General features: G+C 33.6%; 1 protein-coding gene across 15 annotated transcripts in view; it reads left to right on the forward strand.

Moving 5' to 3' along the window:
• Positions 1-13438, forward strand: part of LOC118199398 (fat-like cadherin-related tumor suppressor homolog) — a 1041672-nt gene that overhangs the window by 52960 nt on the left and 975274 nt on the right. For 5 of the 15 annotated variants that reach the window (XM_085808597.1, XM_085808606.1, XM_085808602.1 and 2 more), the window contains one exon: positions 12014-12108. The exons of the other annotated variants lie outside the window; for them this stretch is intronic. The gene's annotated coding sequence lies outside the window, so the exon portion shown is untranslated. The remainder of the gene's footprint in view (positions 1-12013; positions 12109-13438) is intronic. 15 annotated transcript variants of the gene reach the window in all.

Raw genomic sequence — 13438 nt, forward strand, 5'->3', positions numbered from 1 at the left:
AAATACCGGACTCAGTGTGCTGACCACTACACCACGAAGGCACGCTAGGGAAGCGGGAGAAATACCTTATATACTTACCTTTTTAAAGGGCGACTGGGGTTTTTAGGGACCCAATCCCCAAATCCTGGGTGTGGAGAATCCTCATCCAACACCCTTTTTAGTTCGGGCGCCACTGTAGAGACGTTAGGTTAATTGAAAGCAGGAAAGAGGAAAAATAGCAAACCCTTCGCCGAGAATCGAACCACGAACCTCTGAAATACCGGCTCAGTGTGCTGACAATACATTAAGAAGGCGGGAGAAATACCTTATATACTCCCCCTTTTAAAGGGTGACTGGTTTTTTTTAGGGGACTCAGTCGCCAAATCCTGGGTGTGGAGAATCATCATCCAACACCCTTTTAGTTCGGGCGCCCCTGTAGAGACATTAGGATTAATATTTCGAAGCCAGAGAGATGAAAAATTAGCAACCGCCCTCGCCGGGAATCGAACCACGAACCTCTGAAATACTGGCTGAGTGTGCTGACCACTACACCACGAAGTCACGGTAGGGAAGCGGGTGAAATACCTTATAACTTTCTATATGTTCACATGCAAAATTTGCTGAGGTATTCGTAATTAATATTATGAGACTGGCTACAAATCCAATAACGAGTGTTATTTTAACCAAACTGGAGCTAATATAGCTAAAAACGAAATTTTTGTTTGCAGTTTTTCCATATATTTAGTCAAAAAATCTTTAATTTCAATCAGTATCAGGCACTAAAAAATAGTGCATTTTTAAAGAATATTCTGAGAATATGACGTTTGTTTGAAGTGTTTTGTATTTAATCATAAAAGCTTAATAATTACTCACCAAATGGAATTTTTGCTGTCGAAGGAATATGTAATAATACTTCATTGTATTTTTAGAGAATCTTTCTATTTCCAGTGCATAAATTTAACACCTTTAACTTATTTTGAGGAACTCTGCATTTTGAAGTTCATGTCTAGCATTATAGTTCGAGAAAATAAACTCTGTAGATATCTTTCGAACATTATGAATAAACATTTTGCCATTAATTTCCAAAATTACTTCTTGAGCCTGATACAAGAGTGGGCACTCAAAAGATTGAAAATTTAAGTTTGCAATGCTAGAAGATGCGTTATTTACAAAATGAGAGAAATCTTTTGAACTACTTTCAATCATTTTATTTTATTTTGAAGAAGAAATCTTACAAAAAATTTTATGAGATATTTGAATTATTTCTAAATATCATACGAATCGCAAAAAATAATTGTGTTTAATATGAAACGAAAGTTAGAAGTAAGCAAAGGATAAAACTATTAGTTTGATTATGCAGGGTTATTCATAATTCTGTGAAACATTTTAAAAGCTCGTATCAAATGAACGGGCTCACTAGCCCCCAAACGGTTGCTGAATGACGGTAGTTCGACCTGGGTTCAGATCCTGGCGGACGCGCAGGCTGCATGGTTATGCAAGCTGCGGAGATGTGTTATTGTGTTGAGATTATCTCACTTGTTTGACAGTAACATAAGAACAAGCTCACGAAATTCATCGTGGCAGCAAGGACAGAAAGTTTGCGCCTGCCGTTGGCAACAGCTTTGAGCACGATACAGGTGACAGTACGACTCCGCTCAGCTCCGCCCCCCCAGTTCTCATGGAAAGCGCCCCGGAGGGATAGGTCCGAGGGTCTTCCCCCTCTTCCTCTACCACTAACCTCTCGAAAGGACTTTCGGCTCGCTATATATTTAGAGTGCCCCCATGCCGCAAAGACACTATACATTTACATGTTTAACATTTATGTCTTGTCCGGGATTCGAACTCGGGCCCTTCGGTTCCGCAGTAGGCTTCCCTAATCACTATCGGTAAACTGCGGAGATTTAAACTGTAAGTACAAGCCATGTCTTTGTTCATTTTAAAGTTCTGAATAAAAAAAGTTGTTTAAACCTTCTTAGGCCTCGTTGTTGTTTACATAGACGGGGCGATTATCCTGCTTGACTGTTTTAGTAATTGAAAAAAAAAATGGAGTGAAACCTTACAAATTTACCTCTGTTTTGGTATAAAAAAATAGGAATTTAGTGCCAATCGTGTAATTTATTATGAATTTTTAAAATGTAAGAATCCTGAATATCTATCTATATATAAAAACTGCGTATTTAACTTGATAAATTAATTATGGCAAAGGACATAAAGACCTTAGAAGATATGCGTTCGACAATGGCATTCGTATGGGGATTATATCGCACTCATGTTACCCATGAGATAAACGGTGCAGACCCAATAGAGTTAACCATTCTCTGAAACCCCTACAAGTGTTCAACGGTCTTATCATTTTGACTACTTGCTGGCACATGTCATAATTATATATATATGTCTATTAATTTAATTATATGTATTTAAATTTCTAATCACGTATTTAACAGTATTTACTAGTGAGTTTTAATGACATCAGATATTACGGTACAGTAATTCTGACTATGCATACAGATCGCCCGAGTATGCTGCAATTTTGCAGTAACATAGACACTATAATGCAAATATCGCAATAGACCTCGCAGTGTAGTATAATAGCGCAAGTTACCTGCTGAAATTCGCGCATAGATGATTTTACATTAAAACATCTGTATTAGTAATTTACATTTACATGTTTAACTGCCATTTTAATGCAAGTAGTTTAGCAGTGAAAGACTAGGTCATTTCAACTATAATTACTTGAGGCATTTTACGAAGATAACGCCTGTTTTTTATCTCCTTTATTCACGAAATCAGGAACAAAATGCAATTATCTTAAATGGGTTTTCTTAATATAAAGCCAGGAGGAATTACTAATTCTCAGAGGTTCTGAAGGGTATTTTAGACGTGTCGGTAGATTATTGCATCGTCACTGCTTTTTTTGTCAATTTATGTCAACAAGCTAAATGTTGGTAGGTCACCACTATTTTTTTAGACAATGATATATTCCTTTTTTCATAATCTCTTCGTTTCTTTAGTATTAGTATTTACCAAACTAATTTGAAGAGTTTAGCCTTAAAAATAGAATAATATATGGATAAAGATTTATGTCTCGGATTTTATTCTCAACTTTTAAGAAATTTAAAATTGTGGCTCTATGATAACACACAAAAACAGATTTATAAATACATCACTTTTATTGAATGGATACATTTTTACGAGTTGATCAAAGCGCTCGTGGATTTAAATTCTACAAATTTTTTTTTTGGGGGGGGGAGGAGGAGAGGGTAAGAGAGAGAGAGAGATTCTGTCTTCACGTAATATTATTTTTTAAAATAAATTTCCATAGATATCATCAAACAATATGATAGATGTAGAGAAGAACTTCTTGCAAATCAAAAATATTTCTTCTCGAAATCAAAGGTAGTTTCACTGATTTTGGCAAAAGCACGCAAGAATTAGCTACCCTAGGAGGGTTACCTGAATGGCTGATGTTCCAAGCGATAATAACTTGCATTCATTTCATGAGGAAAATTATAAAATCTCCATGCAACTAATTCTTTTGTCAGGAACCGAATCCGGAGCGTACTGTGAGTGTTTATTAGTTTTAGCCACTTGGCCGGTAGAGGGCAAAATCAGCACAACATAGCAACGAAACTTGATTTTTTAGATATGTTATAAGCGCATTGCTATTGGTGGGGAGGAAGAGCAGGTGGTGGTGTATTTAATTATGGCAAAGCACACTAGGGCTATCTGCCTAAGGGGAGGGATGCCTTTCGTGGAGGACTTTCTAAGGGAAACTGGCTCGTATACACGTTACACATGGGGAAAACCACGAAAACGCCCATGCAGCCAGCCCGTTCGCGGGATTCGAACCACGGACCGAACTACCAGTTTTCAGCGACTTTACTGCTCGGCCGCTGGTGGGCCGGGAGGAAGAGCAGAAAGCAAGATTATTAAAAAAGGTTCGAATTCAAAAGAATATTTATAATTTATTTTATTAATGGTCCTGCTTTGTGAATATCTAGTCGGTTGCATATATCTAGTCGTTAGATCTTCAAATTTTATTATAATTTTTAATTAAAATAATTTCCAGAACAAGTAAAATCTTGGTCGATGTATTTTGCTATTTTAATATTTTGTGATTTAAAAACAATTTTTGTTATTTGTCATTATTAAAATAAATATAAAAGCAAAATATTTATGCAAAGCAAAGTAATAAATGCTTTGGAAGAGTTAGATTTAATGGCATCTTACTATTCTGTTGGATCCATCTTCGCAACCCTCCTAAAATATGATTGTTCTCAATGTTTCGTCATCAACTTTAATATAGTTCTTGGTCTAATTGAATACCATGTCTGAAAGCTTATAGAGTTGCGACTGAAAACCAGTCGCATTATTCTTTTCTGATAATGGGAGACTGATTATTATAAAATTAAAAATATTGAAAGATGTTTAATAAATTATATGTATGAATTCATTATTTATACGATTGCTTTTTAATTTTTGTGTGTGTGTTGGTATGAGTTACTATGCGTCTATTTGTATATATATTGTCATTGATGCATGATAAATGAGAAGCAATTACTTTTGCGACTGATTCTTTTTTAACAAAACATTTTAAGTTGTAGAGACATTAGGATTTTTTTGGAGGCCGGAGAGATGAAAAATTAGCAACCGCCTTCGCCGGGAATCGAACCACGGGCCTCTGGAATACCGACCGAGCGTGCAGAACCACTACACCACGAAGGCGCGCTAGGAAAGTGGGAAAAATACCTTATAAAGTAATCAAAAGCGAGGTGAATGATTAATGTATAATAGAATTAGCAATCACAAAACATGAGTTCTCGAGATTCTAACTCAGGGGTGGCCAACCTTTTTTGGGAAGTGTGCCACTATCTGCAAAAAAGTTATGCATGCCACTACCAATATTTCAAACATACGAAATATATAAAGAGGTGAAAAAAATGTTATTTATTACGTTAAATATGGGATTTTTACGCAAATAACACATTTTTTTTATGTAAGTCTGAGTAGTGGACATTTAAAAAATAATATAAGAAATGAAACAAACTAGGGTTTTATTGTTAATAAACATTTTTAAAATTTATTTATTTAAATTTCATCTGTTAGGTTATATATAAAATAAAAACGAATAATTTGAAACATTTAATATTAAATAATTATTCAACAGTCAGTACTTAATTAATGTAGTTTCTGAATATGTAATTTTTTGAAGATGCTAATAAAATTAGGTGTTTTAGGTTCATACCAGTTAATCTTGAACGATATTTTGTTTTTATTATGTTCAGAATAGAAAACGTTTGTTCACAAACATATATTGATCCAAGCTTACAACAATATCTAAAACCCAAATCGTGTAAGTTTGGAAAATACCTTTTTGGTGCCAGTTTCCAAAATTCAATTTATTAGGATCACTTGCAGCTGAAATAAGTTCCTTATATTTGCTTTCAGTGTAGTATGCTACTGTAGCTCAATAATTTCGATTTGGGTTTCAGTTGGATAACAATTAACGTCTTGCCGACGGAGTTGATACGAAAGATATTGTTATCGTTTCAAAACATTTTTTATTCTGTAAGTCTTCGTGTGCCACTGTTAAAACTCCGCCGTTCAACACTGTGGCACCTGTGTAGCGGATTAGCCATCCCTGTTCGAACACAATGCCTTTTTTTATAGCTTATGCAGAATGTCGTATGTTTATTGATTTTCTCCTTAGATTGTATAGAAAAAGTCAGCAGCTCCACATTTTATTATGAATATAATTATTATTTTAATTTATTGAAAAGTGATATATTCTAGCAATTGAAAATCACGAAAACCGTGTGAAATATTAGTTTAATTATTTAAATTTAAATTAAATTATTAAATTGAATTAAATTAAATTAAAATTTATTTTAATTATTTTAATTAATTTAAATTTTAATTTATTTTAATTATTTTAATTTTAATTATTTACTATTTTAATTATTTAAATATTATTTTATTAATGCATATTATAATGAGTGTTTTTAAAGGAAAAACATTGAATAAGATACATAAAAATTGAAAAATAAATTTTAAAATTAATAACTGAGCTCTGAAAATAGAATACATCAAACTAGGAACACACTTTTCTGACAGCCGGAACATAAAATAAAATCCTCTACAAACAATATACCGATATTTTCGGTCTTTCCCTAACGTATTTTAATATGTAAGTTTGTTTAAGTGCATTGTTACGAGAGCTTATAAATATTAATATACATGATAGTGAATTCTGTCACGCCGATATTTTCGTCTAGTAAAATCCTCTTATTCCATCAATATCTGGTTATCTGTCTACCTTGTTTACAGATTTTGTAATATTTTTCCTTGTAAGTTAGAAGAAAACTTATTTTCATGAATAGTTTTTAAATGGTAATAAATGATTTTACATGAATTTGTTTTTATAATACACGGTCACAAAATACATATGCTGTATTTACATCTATCGATTATAGACGTGAAAAAATTATTATTCTTACTGTGTTAAAAAGTAATGATACCATAAGAATACCATAAGACATAGTTTACCTTTACAGCTAGTTATCGTATTCTTGCATCTGGTTATCATCTTATACCAAATGGATAAGTAACTGTATAAATCCTACCAGTAAGTTTGTTGCAAAAGGGAATTTCAGTCTTTCTTACATAAAATTAAAAAGCTGAGTTCATTCAACAAAAATATATTAGTATACAAAATATTCAACGGTACTTTAATTTTGATTAGTCATTTGTACATTACACAAAACTTTAAAAAGGAAATTTGGCATTAAGAATTTGCGAGCTAATTAATTGTTTTTCAAGTTGTGAAAAAGTATGATCCAGTTTCCATTAATTTCGAATCGTAACGAAACGCAAAATAATAACTTAAATTTGCCGTTGGTTATTAAATCTAAGTACGAAGAGAAATATATTCTTAGGAATTGTATTTTGTGACTTATGTACACTGTAGTCGTCTAATATCCCCATTTCGTCGTTAATGTCCTAAGCACCTCATTCTAAAACTTAGTTTCTCTCACAAAGCCGTTTCAGGATCCAAGTTTTCAAGCATTAAATCCATGCTAAATCAAATAATAGAGTAACGTTTATCCTCGCAGCGAATATTTTACTTGCTGTGCTATGAGCCATAGGGCAGTTAAGGAAAGACTGGTTAGAAGCAGCTGCTAATATGAGCTAGCAATTTATTCCACTAAAAGTTGCCAGGAGAAAGTGGCTTAGTCGCGCCGGCTCTGGCGCCAGTAGATTGTTGTACGTGGCGTTTCATAATTCCTTGGCGTACTGCTTGTGTAATGGGGTTATGATCCATCCTTAAGACTGATAAAAATTTTGCTCCAGATTTCCTTTTCTCTAGAGGTGAGCAAAATTGATTTATTTAAACGAATTGTCATCATGAGAGAGGAAGTGTCTTATTCGCCGAACAAATATCGCATTAAATTTTATTTAGTGACGAAGAAAAGTATCTTAGATTGCCTGGATTTATTTATATTTCGTTTAAATTACTTTAAGATGAGCAATGCTGGCAGAAGCAAATTCTTTTCTTCTGGGAAAGTCTGTATTACATATACTGATTTTAGAAATACTTAAAAGAATAATGTGTGGGTAATGAACTATGGTACATGTTATATAATGGAAAGTAATTCATGATTTTAATTAGTTCTCCAACACCTTCTTTTAATTAGAAGAGTCAGCCTATTAAGGTTTCAAGACACCTTTTATTTTTTTTTTCTTTCTAATACCTGAAAGGCATATCTTTTTTTGTCGTTGAGGTTCGATAGGGTTGTTGATGTCATCGATTACAACTGATGGTATAGTACTGCATTTAAAGGTTTGTCCCTCTAATCCATGAAAAAGTATGTTGATTACTTCATGAATAACTAGAAGTATCAATCCGATAATTACGTCCTCTTGGAAGAGATATCTGAATTACTCCGACGCTAACAGAACTTCGATTTGCCAAGACCTTGATTTCCTCTGATTCTGAAGCATAAAAATAGAATGTTTTACTTTCTAACTTTTAGTTTACTTGGAGATATTTTATTGTTCAGTTTGATTATTTCTGAATATGTTTGCTAATCAGTTGAGCAGAGTAAGCCAAAAGCCTCCAAACTTCTTAACTGTATTGACCTTTGACCTGAAAGGTTCGAGACGTGTCATATGGATAAGCAGTAACACAAAAATATCCGCAAACAACCAAACGTAACAAACATAAAAGTCTTAAAATAAGCTGTGCAGAGGGAAAAGGTAAGAAACTGGGAATAGTTCTGATTTTATGTAGGAATAACGAGAAACAACCGGGGAAAGTACTGTAAAATAAGATAGAGAATTAAAGCCAATTGAATGCTGCAAGATAAAAATAAAATTAGTCATATAAAACGCGTTTAATATATAGGAAGAGTTTACTTATTATACTGTTTTGGCAGTCCATTTTATCTTAAGTGTATAACGGAAAGTTTCGCCTCTCCAATTTCTGAAAAAAGTAGGCGGGTTGCATGAAAGTTTATTTGGTTTTTCTAAGCATAACATAACTGCAAACCAGTTGCTTTCAGAAAATCTTCCTCGAAGGTACCTTTACAGTATTGTACTGTAAACTACCTATCTGTTTAACGCAGATCAGAGAGAGAAAGGTAGAACAATAGTTTGGTATGTTACTTAAGATTAGGTAATTATTTTTCAAACGATTCGATTATTTGAATATGACGAAGCTACGAGGGCTATCTGCCTAAGAGGAGGGATGCCTTCTTTCTAAGGAAAACTGGCTTCTATTCACCCTTCACATGGGGAAAGCCATATTTTTTTTCAGATGATAAATATAGTATTGCGTTAACCAGAATAGTAAGTTTTATATGAAAAGCAGTACTTGCATTCCTTCACTGGAAAGTGTCCTCTGTTGCTCAATTGTTTCAGTTACTCCCCTGCATTGATGACGAAAGTGCTTATTTGAGTGTGTTCCACCTCCCATAGGCCTTTTTTTTTTTTTTTTTTTTTTGCTTATTACGTACTACTCCGCCCTTAGGCACTACACGGACAGGGAGGGATGCCCCGTGGAGGTCTTTTTAATGGAAACTGGCTCTTATCCATGTTACACATGGGAAAAACCACGAAAACGCCCATGCAGCCAGCCCGTTAGCCCGGACTCGAACCCCGGACCTGAACTACCAGTGTTCAGCGGCTTTTACCTCTCGGCCGCTGGTGGGCCCTCCCATAGCTTTGCCCAGCAATTTTGAATCATCCAGACCATGTTAAGACCACTGAATGCTGGGAGCTCGATCCGAGTCGAATAAGCAGAGTGTACGCCATATTGCAATAACGTAAGGTTTATGCGACTGCGAGAAAGGTATTGTTTCATTCTAGAATAAAATTTACTTCCAAAGTCTCAGCAGATGTGTAATTATCTGTACGAGAATTTCATATTTAGCAATAATTCATTAAAAGTAAATCTTCCGATACGAAATTCGAGCATGTTCTTAAGAAAACGGTGTTGAACACAAATAATGCAAAATAATGACGCTGCCATCAACTTGCGTCATGAGGCAGAAGCATAAGCTCAAGATAAAGGTAGTAGTTTTTGCTGTATCAGTAACATAAAAATATGAAATAATCCAATTTATGAGAGTGACTTCAAGGTATCATTTTCCGAATGAAATTCAGTATAGAACTGTTGGTAGACTAGAGGCAGAGCGAAGACAAAGTTGGAAAGATTGATAAATGTGACCCTACTGAGGTTGATTGGAATAGATTTATAATATGAAATATCTTTCAACCTTAAATTCTAAGTAACTCTGTATATATATATATATATAAAAGTATGATATAAATGAAGATGATGACGGAAGCCGGATGCCTAGTGCTGGAGATTTTTCAGTATAGTCGTGGATTTTTTCGCAGATTATCTTTATTTAGGCAGAATTCGTAGCAATATAAACAAAATAAAGCACTACAAATGTCGGGACGGATGCAGCAGCTGCTAACAAATTACTGTGTTGGGTTAAGGATAATTTTATTTGCTGTTGCTTTAATACAATTGGTTTATTAAAGCTTCAATTTAAGTTTTATTGGATGAAAAACTTAAGTTTCTCTTTTGACATTATGTAAGTACGTGAATTATTAGCGTTATATCGGAATCATATGGTAGAAATTAATTTTGAAATGAACCACTTCAGAAAAATAGATTAAAAGAATTTATGTTGTTCTCATATGAAAGCGGAAATATCCGATAAAATTCTAACTTTATACCTGCTTCGTTCTTATGAATATCTGAAATTCTCACCTTAAGTTACTTGTATTTTATCGCAGAACATGTGTCTTATTTCATTTAATATTTAAGTTTCAGTCGTTATTTGGCAGTCTGTTTAGGAAAATGCTTAAGCTTGTAGAGTTCCTCACTTTGGAATTCTAAGTTAATGTTGGAAGTGAAGAATCTAAGAACTGATAAGCGAATAATCGCTAGAGTTCGGTGACAAGAAACAACAAGATAGAAGGGTAACTAACCCTTTATTATTCCAATAAGATTTAACAAAACTCCGTCTGGGAGTGTACGAGCAAAGCCCGCACTTGGACTTGAATTTAAAAGACTAAGAATTAAACTGAAACTAAGATTAACTAAAGAAGTATAGCCGAAGCTATCAAGGTTCAAATCGAGTTGGCCCCTTAACTTATTTGACTACGAAGCTTAGCAAGGGCCTGAGTACGGCCGAGCGTAATAACACCTTTGAGAGAGAGAGTGGCCAAAAAGGCAGACGCGCGTAAATCAGAAACTCTGATTCTCTCTGACTCAGTAAGTAACTTCGTGGTTTAAATACCGCTCCTCCTCATTAAATATTCAGCAAGATTCCAAAACTACGTTCTGGCCGGAAGTACTAAGTTGAAGTTAAGAATTTGACAGGAAAGGAACTTTAACTTAAAATTTAACTGTTAATAAAATTAACATAATCCTTACAAGCTAATGAAAATAGTTCTGATTGCTGTACAAGTACTGTTAATATCTAGCCTCTTACTTGTGAGAAATTAATGGAAACATTCTTGAGAGTAGTATTAAGAGGTACCAAACTTACTCCACTGCAATATAAGCTGACATTATTAATAGCCAATCACGTTATTTGGAATAACACCATCTGGTAAGAAAATTAAGAACTCTGCTTTCGCTTGGAAAATTCCATGCTGAAATCTGTCGCTTTCAACTCTTCTCTGTGCCAAGTAAACACGTAGTCTGCTAGATCCAAAATTTAACGCAACCGGCATGCCCCCTCTTGAGACAATTAATAATTCAATAATACTATGAAGATCTATGCTTAAAGTAAACCTATTTATTCAGTGGTCACGAAGATAATAGATTTAAATGATCTTTATTTTGAGCACAATGTTTTGTGTTTAAGATAAAGATAATTTTTGCAAGTCAAAGGAGTGCTTTTATTCAAGAAAAAGATAATCATGAGCGTTTTCGTTTTCATCTACGTTAGCACCACTCTGATTTTATTATTGCTATTATTATCTTCCTGGGTCATTTATTGACTGGCTGTGATCTGTACGCTAGCAGTCTCGGCTCTGTGACAATACTACACGAACCGAGTTCCTACTTCCATCGTTTGAGATCTCTTGACGACGGCTTTGTGCAACTCCCCACTCTACGTTGTATGTATAGAATAGTAAAACCATCAATTCTCCTCTGAAACAACTTGAGGCTACCAAGCTTCGAGCAAACTCTCCTGTTTGGGGAATAAAGAAACCTCTGGGGCTTACTCCACAATGTCCTGTATTAGACGGAATGGAACATCAGTAATAAGTTATTACTATTTTTCTTATAATGAAATAGAATAAAAGTAATATTTAAGCTTAATTTTAGTTTTATTTCTAAATAATTTTAATTTAAATTTCATTTCTGAGTAATTTGCGTTAGATGGTATACCACTGCACAATGTAATTGACATAGAAAACTTTTCTGTATAGCTGTTGGATAATTGATTATCCTTTTTTATTACTTTTGCACAATTATACGACTAAAAAGAAATTTTAATACGCCTAGGAAGGGCAATCTGGAGTTTCTCAAGTGGATCTTCAAATCGAGAAATAGCGTTACTAACTGAAGCTGACGCATCAGGAAGAACAGAAAATAAACAGGTACCTTTAGAATTAAGAGGAGCAAGAAAAAATTTTTAAACCTTAAATTTTATGTTACGTTCTTATATGTTCGTATAACGATGGTATAAGTCAAATATGCTTACCGACGACTGTGCTGTATATATATATATATATATATACCCTTACCGAAGTCAAATATACTTTTGAACTTACTGACTAGACATAACAATAGCTGTCTTTCAAACATTTGTTACACATTTTTTTAATTTTTTATTTTTGGTATTTAAAATAAAGCTGCATATAAATTTCTACAACTTCTGTATCGAAGAAAAGAAACAGATTATGCAGTCACTAAGCGTACATTTTTAAACCACTATGCTGAAAAATTCCCCCGGTCTCTATTTACGAATATTTTATATTATAAAAATAAATACAAGAAATCTGATACTTGTGGGACAAAAACTATATAAGATATTTAATTTTTAATTTGAATATCATATTTAGGGGCCATTCATAAACCTGAAGAGCGAATGTTTCCATTTGTACCTAAACTAAAAATAAAATATACTTTAAAATAGGATTTCTTGTATTAATAGAATACGAGACGGTCATTTTTTATTCAGGTAGGTTTTTATAAAAAATATTGATTAATTTGAATTTTTCAAAAAAGCAATTCCTGTTCACAGAATCTTTCAAAATTAGTGTTCTAGAAAATAACGGCATGCTTAGGTATTTTCACACAGCCATTTGGTAACATTATTTGCATAAACAACAAATCAAAAATATTTTTACTTAAGTGAATTTTTGAGTTATTATTATGTTTCTGAAGTAATAAAACTTCATGACAGTACTAATAACGTATTTCTAATATTTCAAAATTTATTAACTACCTGTGTGAAAATTCGTTCGGTATACCAATTAGAACAAAATTAGAAATAAAAAAAAAATATTACAAATTAGTAAATCACAAAAGAATATAATTGATTTTAGGAGGAAAAAATTATCCTCGAATTAATCTAGTGTATTAATTAAAGGAGCCATTAAATGAAAAAGAGGTAAAAAATCGAAAATTTTGAAATTATATATTTCGGTCAATTTTTGTCGTTCGGGAGCCAAAATTTTGTATTTTTGATTCTCACATAAAGTATTTTCTCTCCCTTCTTATCGCTTGCTTTCGCGGTGTAACTGGAAGCACGTCCGACTGCAATCGAAAAGTCCAGAGCTCGAATCCCAGCGAAGGCGTTGCTGATTTTCCTGTTATCTGCTCCGAAAATCAGCAGACCCAAAAATCTCTTTTCCCATAAATGTAATGCAGCGCCTGAACTAAAATGTGGCGGATGACAATCCGTAACCACAAGGATTTGGCAAT

The sequence above is a fragment of the Stegodyphus dumicola genome, chromosome X1, assembly GCF_044657685.1.
Source record: "Stegodyphus dumicola isolate Sdum_Otavi_A_Nest chromosome X1, ASM4465768v1".
NCBI classification, from domain to species: domain Eukaryota; kingdom Metazoa; phylum Arthropoda; class Arachnida; order Araneae; family Eresidae; genus Stegodyphus; species Stegodyphus dumicola.